This window comes from Protopterus annectens, chromosome 3.part1 (genome assembly GCF_019279795.1).
Source record: "Protopterus annectens isolate FY-2018-M chromosome 3.part1, PAN1.0, whole genome shotgun sequence".
Classification (NCBI taxonomy): domain Eukaryota; kingdom Metazoa; phylum Chordata; order Ceratodontiformes; family Protopteridae; genus Protopterus; species Protopterus annectens.
Window position 1 is genome coordinate 460556584 of NC_056732.1, and position 13926 is coordinate 460570509.

The window sequence follows — 13926 nt, forward strand, 5'->3', positions numbered from 1 at the left end:
ACTTTATCCAACTCACTCCAACATCTTTCTTTCTCATCCATCGCACACCCAGTTTGCAGAGCATATGCACTAACAACATTCATCATCACACCATCAACTTCTGGCTTCATTAACATCAGTCTGTCTGACACTCTTTTCATCTCCAAAACACTCTTAGCATACTGTTCCTTCAGAATAACCCCTTCCCCATTTCTCCTCCCATTCACACCATGATAGAACAATTTGAACCCACCTCCAATATACCTGGCCTTAATCCCCTTCATCTGGTCTCTTGCACATGCAATATATCAACCTTCCTTCTCTCCATCATATCAGCTAGTTCTCTCCCTATACCAGTCATACTGCCAACATTCAAAGTTCCTATGCTCACTATCACAGTCCTAACCTTCTTCCTCTCTTCTTGCCTTTGGGCATGCCTTCCTCCTCTTCTTCTCCTTTGGCCAACAGTAGCCCAATTTCCACAAACAATCTGTTGGTTAACAATACTAGTGGTGGTCATTGCTAATCAGGGCCTCAACTGATCCGGTATGGAATTCTGTATTGTCCACATATGTCATTTGGTAAAAATTTTACAACAGATGCCCTTCCTGATGTAACCCTCCCTGTTTATATGGGCCTGGGACTGGCATGAAGAAATGCACTGGCTTGTGCATCCCCAGTGGCTGGTAAGGATAAGGATGATGACAGTCCTTTCAGAAAATGTATGTGAAGCAAATGTTGTTGTAGTTACTTCATCAGTAAGTTAGAGTGATGGCTTGTTCTAATCTCAGTGGATGCATAGACCATTACACTGCTATAGCTTATTGAGTAGACTGTATATTTCTTGTTTCCATCCAGTATAGAAGGTATTAAGGACATTGTTATTACTTGTGATGTATGGGCTGTGTATATTGAATATGATTCCCGTCAATGTACAGCAGTAAGGCTATCAGATTTATTACCTGTTAATATGGGGTGTGTTATCTTTGCATAATATTAGGGCAGTGAACTGTTACGAATTAACATATTACCTTTGTCAGGCTCACACATGTTAGAAATGCAAGATGTCACTATATCATGGCTTAATGATGTCCCAGTGCTTAGTCTTCAGTTTTCTTCTCAGCTGGGGTTCCCTTTTGGCACATATTTTGCCTTGTTCCCATGTTGAAAATGGAGGGTGTGTCAACATGCCACAATAATTACCACTGCTGGCTCACCCAGCTTGGTCTCCATATTTTATTCTCATTCCTTTGTCTTCTGAGCTGGATCTACACATCCTCCTGTGTCTGTGTTGTGTTCATGTGGGTAACAATTACAGTATCACTGTAGCACAAGAGTTAATAGTACTACCTCTCACTGCTTGGCTTCTACTCTTAATTTCTCATAGGTGTTGCCTTGAATTCAGTGTTCAGTCTGCATGGCCTCTTTTACCACAGACTGTTTTTTTTTTCACTATAATAGGTAGTTAAGGTCTGTAGAATTTTCCATGTAGATGACATGAGCAAGTATCTTTATTCAGAGAGGCTATGGCACAGCTGTGCCCCACGTTCCCATGTACTGCTGTAGCTGGGTCACTGAGTGGTATTAATATCTCTTTTAGTTTTATTGTAGTTGTGCACTAAGTGAGTATCCTGCAAGAGCAAGAAAAGCATTTTGGAAAGGACCACTGGATAATCAAGAGGCTGCAAGCAGCACCCTGACATCTTCTAAGAAGTCCTAAACATTCTGCTATCATAATATGTAATGGGAGCAAAGTTATCCATGGGTGCATTCTATACAAAATGCAGATGCTTTGGCAAAGGCTCTTTCCACAGGAATTTGGCACTTCCCATTTCTCTTTCTGGCATCAGATTTATCCAGTAAAGTAAACAGAAAAATGTTCCCCCTGGTTTTACAGTACTTCAGTCAAACACATGGTATGCAACAGAAGCCTTTTGATTTCTATGAAGATCACAGTGAAACTACACAACCATCTTTGCAAATATAAAGGGTAAAAAGGGCTGTGACTGCAACACGTCTCCAGCTATGCTGCAGACAGTGCTACAATTAATTATAGGAAGCACAGGTCTGTTTTTCAACATCACTGGTGTTATAATTTAGATAACTGCTTTCCCCTCACATTTTACGGCTCTATATCAGATGATCGAAAGCTTACAAGTCCGAAGCCCACAACTTCGAACTGCAAACCTCGAAAGCTGACAACATTGAACATACAAAAAAAAATACTAACTACCCAAAAAAACCTCAAAAAATGCTCTATGCAGGAGGGCAAGCCCCCCTGCACCCCCCACCCCCACTACTTAAATATACCAACTCTGAGATTGCACTATAGTGCAGTAAAGGAAAATCTTCCCTTCCCGCACTCTATGGCAATCTCCGGTCTGCGGTTCAATGTTGTCAGGTTTCGGGGTTTGAAGTTCGCAGTTGTGAGCTTCGGACTTATCGACCTTTGATGTTCCGATATAAACCCCATTTTACTACAGCATAACCTGAAAAGCATGCTGTCTTTTATTAAAGCATGCAAGATTCAGTCAAACGGACCACCATTTATCAGCACAGCATTAGTAGCAGCTGGGATTGCATTCAAAGTCTTAAATCCTTAATTTTGATATGCATCTCATTTTTTACTTAAACACATGCAACACATAACCCTTTACAACACTCAATAAGAAGCCTTAGGTCGACTTCACAATGCTAAAGAAGAAGGTGTCAGGAAAGTTTTCCATACTGTCATAAGTACCTCTCCATTAAAGATTTACATGGGGGTCTCATGCCCCCCTCATACAGCACTAGCAGAAAATTTAGGTGGTGGATAAGGCTGAGGTTGAATCATTAATAAATGCAATCCTGGGTATTGATTATAGTATCCATGGTATTACATTGGTTTGAAATGTCTAGGCTTGAAATGACCTCTGGGTCGATAGCCTAGTAACCGCCTATGATCTGAAATCTAATACATCTCACATCATTCCAGCAAAAAGTTTGTGCCACATATTGCATAACTGTGCAAAGAATGCCAGCAAGGCTCTTGCAAGGTTTGATGCTGAGATTCTAGTTTTAATAGTCCACAGTAAGTTTTCAACATCTGCCAAAAAATGCACAGTTAAATGACTTCTATGTTTTCCTAGACCAGGACTTCAAGGAGGTTATGCTGCGTGTTGTCACAAGGTGGCTGTCTTTGTCTTGCTGTAGCAAGGCCAGTAGAATGCTGGTCTGCTATTAAAAGGTATTTCATTAGTCAAGTGCCCGTTGAGTGTCACACCCTCATTTAAAAATTTGTGGAGGCCAATCAGGATGGCATCACAGAAGGCATGCACTATGTTTTGCAGGTTTTTCACAAGTCAACTGCAAAACACGAAAGCAAAACATTCTCTGTCCCAGAGCTGTATTTACTGATAGTGAGTCTCAGTGATGAGCTGCCGTGCAGGTTGGATGACCAGTCCTTTGGATCTAAAGCTTCATCTGCCATTAAGCACTTAACCTCTAGTCATAGGACAGCAGGTATGACAAGACTTATCTCTTATACAAAAGTCCTTTCCTACCTGCAAAAACATTTGATTTTTGATAATAGTTCCTTTAAATCTATGCCTATATACCTATATCTTCAGCCTAGAATAGCCTGTATCCTGGTCAGAGCTATGTACAGCCATGCTTTCAGGTTAGATCTGCACATTAATTTTGTTTCCTTGGAATACTGCAGTTTAACTGCTGCATTGCCATCCCTGTTACAGTTGACAGAGGCATGTGTAGGTGATTGCTGGCTGATTTTTATTCTCAATCTCCAGACTGCAAAATGCTTTACAGACTGGTACAGTTTGCTCTTTCAGTTTTCTCTCCAGTGATAGCTTTGTGGAAATAGTTTTCTTACTTAAAGGGAATGCATGGACTGACAACCAAAACTGAATGCTTATTACCTGCAAGTTAAATAAAATTTTAATAAGTTGCTCATAATTTTATGCATTTGTAAAAGGCCAACAAGTTATTACTGAGGCTGTCAGATCAAATGACAACTATAACTTCAAACAAAAACAGTGGTCATCCTACGTGCCCTTGAAAATATCACTAGTGTTTACAAAGTTGTATCACTGGACCTTGATTGTTTGTTCCAGTACTGGTATGCATATTGGAGTTATTGAGAAACAGCAGGTCTAGGACAGTCAGATGTCTAATGGCAGTGTAAGCGACACTGATGTAGAAAAACGCAGGAGCCCATTCCACTGATGTGATGCACAGGGTTTCCTTCAGTTCACCGATACAACTCTATTCCTTTTAATGGTAGCGTAAGTGACACTGATGTAGAAAAACGCAGGAGCCCATTGCACTGATGTGATGCACAGGAGTTTCCTTCAGCTCACTGATACAACTCTATTCCTCTTAATGGTAGTGTAAGTGACACTGATGTAGAAAAACGCAGGAGCCCATTGCACTGATGTGATGCACAGGGTTTCCTTCAGCTCACTGATACAACTCTATTCATTTTAATGGTAGTGTAAGTGACACTGATGTAGAAAAACGCAGGAGCCCATTGCACTGATGTGATGCACAGGGGTTTCCTTCAGCTGACTGATACAACTCTATTCCTTTTAATGGTAGTGTAAGTGACACTGATGTAGAAAAACGCAGGAGCCCATTGCACTGATGTGATGCACAGGGGTTTCCTTCAGCTGACTGATACAACTCTATTCCTTTTAATGGTAGCGTAAGTGACACTGATGTAGAAAAACGCAGGAGCCCATTGCACTGATGTGATGCACAGGGGTTTCCTTCAGCTGACTGATACAACTCTATTCCTTTTAATGGTAGCGTAAGTGACACTGATGTAGAAAAATGCAGGAGCCCATTGCACTGATGTGATGCACAGGGTTTCCTTCATTTCACCGATACAACTCTATTCCTTTTAATGGTAGCGTAAGTGACACTGATGTAGAAAAACGCAGGAGCCCATTGCACTGATGTGATGCCCAGGAGTTTCCTTCAGCTGACTGATACAACTCTATTCCTTTCACAGTTGCTCAAGTCATTATGTGCTCATTACTAACGTGTGTTCCATGTAGGAGAGATGTGGGTGCAAAATGCAGCAGAGCTAGACAAACATATTTCGGCGTTGCCTCAGTTGTATTTGAGTGCTGTCCAAACCCCAGTCTACAGAAGCACTTTCAATTCCTCCTCGTGCAGGAAAGAAGGCTCTCCAAGAAGAGCCAGGTATGGGTGCTAAAACGTTCACTGAAGGATCTGGACAAGAGGGAAAGATGCAAACCTAGCACTAAATTGTACTAATATTAAACCAATTGAATATGTCTGTCTATACCAATGTCAGTGTGTCAGTGTTTCAGTGTAATTGAGGAGAGTAAGTGGACTCTTAGTGTTTCTCATTCTAAAATAGTGCATAATATTTCATAACATAAGTAATTTAATGATTAACTGGTCATAATGCTGGAATAATGACACAGTATAAGTGGTATTGTCTTTTTCCTAAGAATCACATTGAATTCATAGCATAATTTGTTAAGGTGAGTAAAGAAGCCAAAGCCCCCCCCACCACCCAAAAAAAAACACATTTTTATTGATTGCTCATTGGCTATTAATCTATAAGATGACAACTATTTATCTTACTTGTTACTCTGCAGTCACCTGTGGACAGGTATAATGCAACCTCCAAAAAATATTTATAGAATTAAGCCAACAAGGTAATAGAGAAAAGAGACATTACCAATAGGATGACTAAGTAGCGACATACAAAATAGACAAAACAGAACTGGAATTTTTTTGAAAAATTAGCAAAGGAACTATACAGAGGGCAACATTTGGCATTTTGCAGCCCAAAGTAAAAATGAGCAGATAATGATGTACTCAGCAAATAACTAAAGAGGGAAAATTTGTAGAACAGGATGAGGATAAGCAGAACTTCGGACTTTGAGATGGAGACACCCTTCCCTACCAGAGAGCACATTACATGAAATACCAGCTCTGAGTTTACACTTCAGGCTAGGTGTGGAAAAAAGGGGATAATTAATATGACACAAAATAATGCCTGACAACTATAGGAATCAATCAAGAGTTTATAAAAGACCAGGAAATTAGAATAGAAAGGCAATAGACAAAGAAGCAATGGGAGGATATTTGCATGGCTCCCAAATAGGCAACACAATCTAGAAAACTTGGAACTGTCACATGAAGGTGTTCACATGGGTATTTCTATACACCGCAAGTATTCAACTTTAAAGAATTTTTCTACAGGTAGATAACAATTGCTGGAACTCTGATGAGAAAAAAGGGATATATCAATGTGGACATGTTTTCTGGGAATGCAACAACTGGATACTTTGATAGAAATGTTGGGGGAGAAAATTATTATAACTACAGAACTGATTCTTATATAGAAGCTAAATTGCCTAGACCTAACAAGGTCCTGTTAAGCTTAATGCTGTTGACTGCCAAATATTCAATTACTAGAATGTGGAAATCACAAAGAAAACCAGCTGTGACAGAATTTTTGAGTGTTGTATAGGAAATAAAAAAAATGGAGGTTGAATCTTTAGAAAAAGTAAGGAGTAACTTACACAGGAATTAATTATGCGGGAACAATAATTGCAAAATGTTCATAAGGAATGTTTTTTTTTCAGGGAAAGTAGGATTTCAGCAATCTATGTAATATTAAATGGAATTATTCTTAAAATCATATTTGTATAATGTGTAATAAGGAAAGAACTAATGTTTTTTTCTTGCATAACTGAAGGTGTACTCATGTCACTATGCAATATGTGATGTCAATAAACATGTTTGAAAAGTACAATGCAACCTATTACTGAGTAGATCCTCTTTCTTCAAAATGACTTTGCCTTCCCATGCATATGCATGTTTGACATTAACAGCAAGAGGAAATCTGACAGCTAGGGAGTGACCTACCATACATTAGATCCATGATTTGCTTTCTGACATAATCTCTGCATCAACACCCCACCCCATGTGATACGTTTGTTTTAAATATAATTGTACATAGTCCCACAGATGTTTACATGGTATATACTTCTGCACTACTGAATCTGTTTTAACTGTTGGTGCTTGAGAGCATTTTGACTGCAAGACATATTGAGTATATAGGTTTAAGGAGCCTTCTGTATTTTTTTTTTGTTTGTTTTTTGTTGTGCATTTAGTTAGCTAAGGTGACACCAGGCTTATGGCAGCAGTCTGCAACATGTAATAATCATCAATGATGTGTGCTAATATTAAATTTGTGAAGCATACGATACATCAAGTGGTCTTTCTGCTGGGATTTCACCACTGGATGCCAAAATGTGCTATTTATATTTTTATATCTATTTTGTAGGGTCACTTCTACTTTTAAAGTTTTCAAATCCAAGTATAAACTTGAGGAACCTTTTTATAACATTCCTCACAGTGACTTAATTGGAGATGCATTCAATAACTGTATTTGGAATTCAAGACTTATTCTGAGAGTTGCTTGATAAACAGGGTAGGGCTACCAATAGGAGGGAGACTTGGTTAAACCATGCAGGGGGTGGGTCTTGTTAAGAAATGGCACAGTGGAAAGGTGGCAACCCAAAAGTTTCTCCTAGACTTGCATCATCTGTACATAGTGAGCAATAAAAGGTCAAACTAGGTAGGTGCTCACCTTGACTGCTCAACCTTGAGTTGTCCTTTTTCCCATCTTCCTACCTGCATAGTACTGCAATATCTACAAATGCTAACCACTTCTTCCATCTTACTTTTAAAATCTGCAATTGTGGACACAGCTACCAATTATCGGACAGCCTAAATCAGCTCCACAATAATCATCTTGGATTTAGTGCTTCTGTTTTGGTCATGGAAAAAGAAGGGACAGACAGACATTATTTCTTAGAATTCCTATAGACTACCAATCACTGAAAAGCTTGATAACTGCTTTTTAGAAGCCACTGTGGGATTAGTGGTACTGTTTTGCTGCTGGTGAGAGAAGGAGCAAAGGGTAATTGATTCTTGACTTGTGTCTGACTGGGCACTGCAATTACTACTTCTGATAAGTCTATTTGCCATTTTGCTGAAAACATCAGTTTTGATTCCAAATTGTTGCCAGTTTATCTTGCTCTCATTCTGAGCTATTGAACATGTTAGCCAGGGCATCTGCTAGGAAAAGGCTACAACAAACCTACAGACCCCTGCATCATCAGGAACAAGACTGCTGATCACCAAAGAACCTGTGGTCCACTTCTCAGCGGCTAGCTTGGCATCAGCACTACTGTTTATTCTTTATTTATTATTTGCTATTTATTTTTGTTGACTGGGATAATCTGAATGGGCAAGAGAAGCCTCTTTTCTGCATACAGTAATGTTCTAGTGCATCCAGATCTAAGGGAAACACTACAATAAAACAGGTAACATACAATACTGGTGTAATATACAGAGTTCTAATGAAACACTGGCTGAAGGATAGAAACAACGTAAGGAAATGGTCTAATACATATAACTCTAAATTAACATGATAGTAATATAAATATCTTTGACAGTGGTACTTTATCTAAAATTAAAACAGTGTAACCTGATCTTACAGCTGTAAGAAGAGAATGTATTGTAGTGAAAATACAAGGAAACAGTGAAAAGAGATGGTAGGTAGATATAAGAAGGAAAAAATAGTATTTAGGAAAACTGGAGGAAGAGTGAGAAACTGGTGGAGAATGGAGGTGCGAAAGTACAACTGTGAGAATGTCTTGTGGTTTGTGCTCAGTGTGACTGCATGCAGATGTTGTATAGAAATGGCAGTGGCTTGAAGGTTCCAACAAAACTATTCTGTTCTGCTTCTAGTGAGAGAAGAAGAGACATTGATTCTTAGCTGAGTGAAGTTGTGTTGAGACCAGCACTAGTAACAGCCAAGAATACCAATAGACACATTCTATCTTTTCACCAAGTACTGATAGATAAGCTACACTCTAACTTCAGAGTATCACCCTAAATAATATAAACCATACATCTTTAAGGACTACTATAGTAGACTCTCTCCACTTCCCCCATTCCTATGCAAGCCCCAGTCCTCCAGCATCTGCTAATATGGAGCAGCAAGCTGCTGTCACATCATCTGTTACCAGTCTAACTGTATTAGGTGTTCTAATCAGTGTAGCAACTGCCTTATGCTTGGTGAATGGTCACAGCTGATATCTATTGATAGTGCAACTTGCAAGAGACGTAAATATTTTATAAACAGAGGCAAACTTCTTGTATCAGTCTATTATAGTTAGACATCATACCTCAACAAAACCACATCAATCACAGCACACTACTGGGCCATAACACTTGCTGAAACTGTAAAGAACATATTACCAAATATCCTAGAATATATTCAAAAATACCCCAGCCTCCAGCACACAAGGCAACACCTACTACTTCTCCAATCGCACATACTGCTACCCCACAAATCTCACCCAAGACTCATTAGAAAAGCAGGCTTAAGCCCATAAGGCCCACTAAGTCTTGTTTCCACACAAGGAAATGTTCTAGAATACTCAGCAGTTGGTCAGACACCACACTCACCAGATTAGAAAAGGACATGGTGACTAAGCTGCTCATCTGATCCCAGGATTTGTGATGTTGCAAGGGCCCTAAGGACACTTCAGTCAGACAGATATGACTTTGACCTAGTGGTGTTCAAGATGGGAGTGAAAGACGTAAAACACTCCACTCAGCAAGACATATAGAGAGACATGATGAAACTTACTATGCATGTCTTACTGACAGGTAAGACACAGGTTCTTAGTAGTATCTTGCCTTCACCAAGAATCATACCTAGATACCAAGACAACATAATTGGATTTAACAATTGGTTACTTATTTGGTGTTATTCTAAGGCAGTCCGATATGCATCAGTATAAGACGAAATGGTAGATAAGACTTCCTGTTTTGACAGTAATGGCTTACCTCTCTCTGCTTACATCTCTCAAATCAGGACTACTGCCTTTGCTGCTCTCATAATGGCATTTTAGGCAAAGTCCTCCTACTGGACATTCTTACATAACAGACTCAAACTCAAATTTTGGTAACATCATGGTGGCACTAAAGTGTCTAAAAAGAAAAGTACCAGAACCTGAGGCTCTCCTGCAACTCAAACATGTTTATATTTGTGTAGTTACTGAGACATAGTTTCAATGCCATGACTACACTCCTTCCATACTAGAGTTTGGTGCCAGTCACACTTAACGATTTCAAATATTATTTCATTGCTAGTTATAGAGTCCTGTCAATTTCCCCAAAAGATATTGGAAATCACTTCTGACACAATTGAGGCATTAAATAACAAACCAAATGACTTCTTGCTAGGAGACTTCAATTACTCTAGAATTGACTGCCACATTTACACTCTTATGTTAAGCATTCCCTAGACTTCTAAACAATGTTAATACCAATGTGCTGGAGTGAATATTAAAACTATTTACTCAATGCTCTAACATTCTTGTTGTGTTGAGACCAGCACTAGTAACAGCCAAGAATACCAATAGACACATTCTATCTTTTCACCAAGTACTGATAGATAAGCTACACTCTAACTTCAGAGTATCACCCTGATAATTTTCTCTGTCAGGCCTAGCTGTAATACTCCATAAATAAATGATGCTATGTTTAGGGGCTTTCCCAGGCAAACCTGTTACAGCTTGTAGAGGACATAGCCAACATTTCTAACAATCACTTGCAAGCAGGCCCAAATGAGAAGGCTTTCATATTCATCTTCTACTTTTACCAGCACTGTAACAACTACGTAGAAAAGTCAGTACCCATTCATCCTAAATATAATTGTAAATTGTGGAATAAACCTCTGTGGTAGCACTCCTGTATAAATAAATCGTATATTAAAAAAAGGAAAATAGTGAATAGCTGCAAGAAATGCCCATGACACAAACTCAAAACCACAACAAAATAAGACAGAAAGGAACTGAAGAGCAGTATCAGAAAATGAAAAGCAGACTACAAACTTAAGGTTGACACAGATGCCAAAAACCTACAAATCCTTCATCAGCCATATTGGAAAATTAAGGAATGATGTCCAACAATGCACTTAGTGCATCCATACTAATACCACACACTCTGATTCCCAAGGATATATCCAACGTACTAGCAGACATATATAGTGCTAACTTTACCTACACATACTGTTGCCCTCACTATTCCTGAAAATTTTGTTTTTCCCTGAAATCACCTTGGAACAAGTCTTAGAATCCCTGTCAAAGGCTAATAAAACTACTTCCATGGGACAGCACACCACACCAGGATGCATTCAGTTCAATGTCAAGTATGCACTGTTCGAGTCTCTGCTTTAACTGCATAACCTCACTCTGTCTACAGGATGTGTGCCTGATGCCTATTGAACAACTACTATGACTCTCCTGCACAAAGTTGGTGTCTGTATAGACCCAAGTAATTATAGGTCCATTAGCCTCACCAGCCTTATATGCAAAGCCATGGAACATATCATAGCATAAGTCATTTATACAAATATAGTCAACTTAAACTACTCAGCTTGGTTTAGTGAAGGATGGATCCTGCCTCCTGAACCTGAAAAACTTATTTGAGAAAGTACAGCGGCTATATACAGTAACCACTCTGTGCACACTGCTTACCTTGACCTGGCCAAGGCTTTTGATGCTATTCCCCATATTGTAATTAGTGAAAATTTTGACAAACTTAATGTAAACCCCTGTACTGTCTGCTGGATTGTAAATTAACTATTTAACAGACCCCAGATTGCAAAAGTTATTGGTACTCACTCTGAAACTAAAAGGGTAGCTAGCACTACAAGAATCAGTGCTAGGCCCTAACCTATTTGGCATTTACTTTGCGGACATCTGAGCCAATATTACAAAAGTGGGATTAACCAAGTCTGCTGATGACTGATCATCAACTGATAATTAAATAGCCCTAACAAAGGCATGCCTGGTAAACTTAAAATTTTATCAAGCTAAATGCAAAAATATTCTGCACAGTAGTGTTTGCCAAAAAAAAGCTGCTCCAAAATCATATCTTATAAATGGCATTCCTGTTCAGAGAAATATGGTCATATCTGGGTACTTATGTAGACAACTGTCACATTTTTGGTTTTCATCACTCCCTCATAGTCAGGAAATAATTTTATCTGGATGGCCCTGAAGACTTGTAACCAAGAAAATGAAAGGTCTTAAATTCTTCAGCAATTCCAATAGATTAGCATGACTCCTTTTTTTCAAGTAGCCTACTGTTTGCTCCAGGGTGACCTGTATCTCCCGTTTTGATACATAAAAAAAAACAATCCTATTTGACCTTTTATTTTTTTAGAAAACTTGTGGATCTAAAAACACCTGAACTTGAGATCTAAATATCTGATGGTGACAACTAGCATGATATACTGTTTTTCACAAATTTAAACAAAATCTCAAATTGCAAAGTCATCACATTATCAACAATGATCCAAATAATCAAAGCTATGTTTTTCCCAGTAGAAGAGTTGGCCCATTGATGCTTCTGAACTGTGGTTTTGAAGAAAACGTTTACATCATTGCTGAAGTTATGAGTATGAGGTTGCAGGACTGATGACTAATCACTTACCATTCAGCCCAACACACTACCTGTGGGCAATTTTAACTACCTTGCCATAAACTGGGAAACATACATGACCACTAACATGCAGGCTAAGAGATTCCTGGAATTTGTCAATGCAAATGCTCTGGATCAGCTGATCTGCACACCCACTAGGGGCTGAAATATCCTTGACATAGTACTCATAAACATGGGGGAGCATTGCACCCCCCCCCCAAGTGTAACATCCTCATTGGAAAATATTGGATCATACATTAGTCTCCTTTGAAATAACTGAATTTGTAGAACCCTCATTAAACTCTAAAAGCCCTAACATATTTTTCCAAGACAAATTACCTTATACTAAGTGATAGCATAGGTAATTTTAAAGCTCCTCCAACCCCCAAAACACAGAGGACTATGCAGAAGTATGTAGGCATGCCCTGTACAACCACTTAAACAACTACATAGAAACAGCAGTACCTGACTGAACTAAACTCAGGTCTAGCCAGAAAAACAAGTTACCTTGGTGAACCCCTGGCATAAATAGACTATGCAAGAGAAGGAAGAAATTCCTGCCTAGACGTAAGAAGGAAGGTGCACAACAGAGAAAAAAAACCCTTATTAGTTTCAGCAGGCAAATCAGTGAACTAGTCAAGTCTTCAAAAGCTAAATATGAGACTAAATTAGCTTCTCAAGCAAAGGATAACCACAAAGCATTTTTTTAGTTCTATCCAAAATCTTAGAGGAAACACTCAACAATGTGCTGAGTTGGGTATAGATGGCACTACCTATACTCAGCCAGAAGAAATAGCAAATCTACTGGCCGATAAATTCAGCTCAGATTTCCCTCCCTCATCACTTCTGGTTGCTCTCCATGAAACACCACCCACCATTCCTTTGCCTGTTATCACAAAAGAACAGGTCATCACTGTGCTCTCCAGAGCTAGAAACATGGCATCAGTGGGCCCTGATGGAATCACAGGGTGCCTATTAAATAGCTTGAAGCATTACCTAGCAGACCCACTCAGATACCTATGTAACCACAATCTCCAGAAAGGCTTTGTCCCACAACAGTGGAGGACAGCAAAATTTCATCCCTCTATACAAGGGGGACCATCAATGGACCCAGGAAACTATTGACCCATAAGTCCTAGTACCCTCATATGCAAGGTTATGGAAAGAATAATCATAGACCTGATTAACAATGGCATAAGAAATCTGCAGACTCTAGCCCAGACACAGTTCGGTTTCATCAAGGGCAGGTCCAGCCTGCTCAGTCTGGTGGACTTCTTTGAGAAGGTCATCAAGGCCATGTATGAGGGTAAGTCAATGAGTACTGCCTACTTCGATCTGGCCAATGCATTTAGCACAACAACCCACTCAGGTATTATAGATAAACTCTTAAATTTCAGC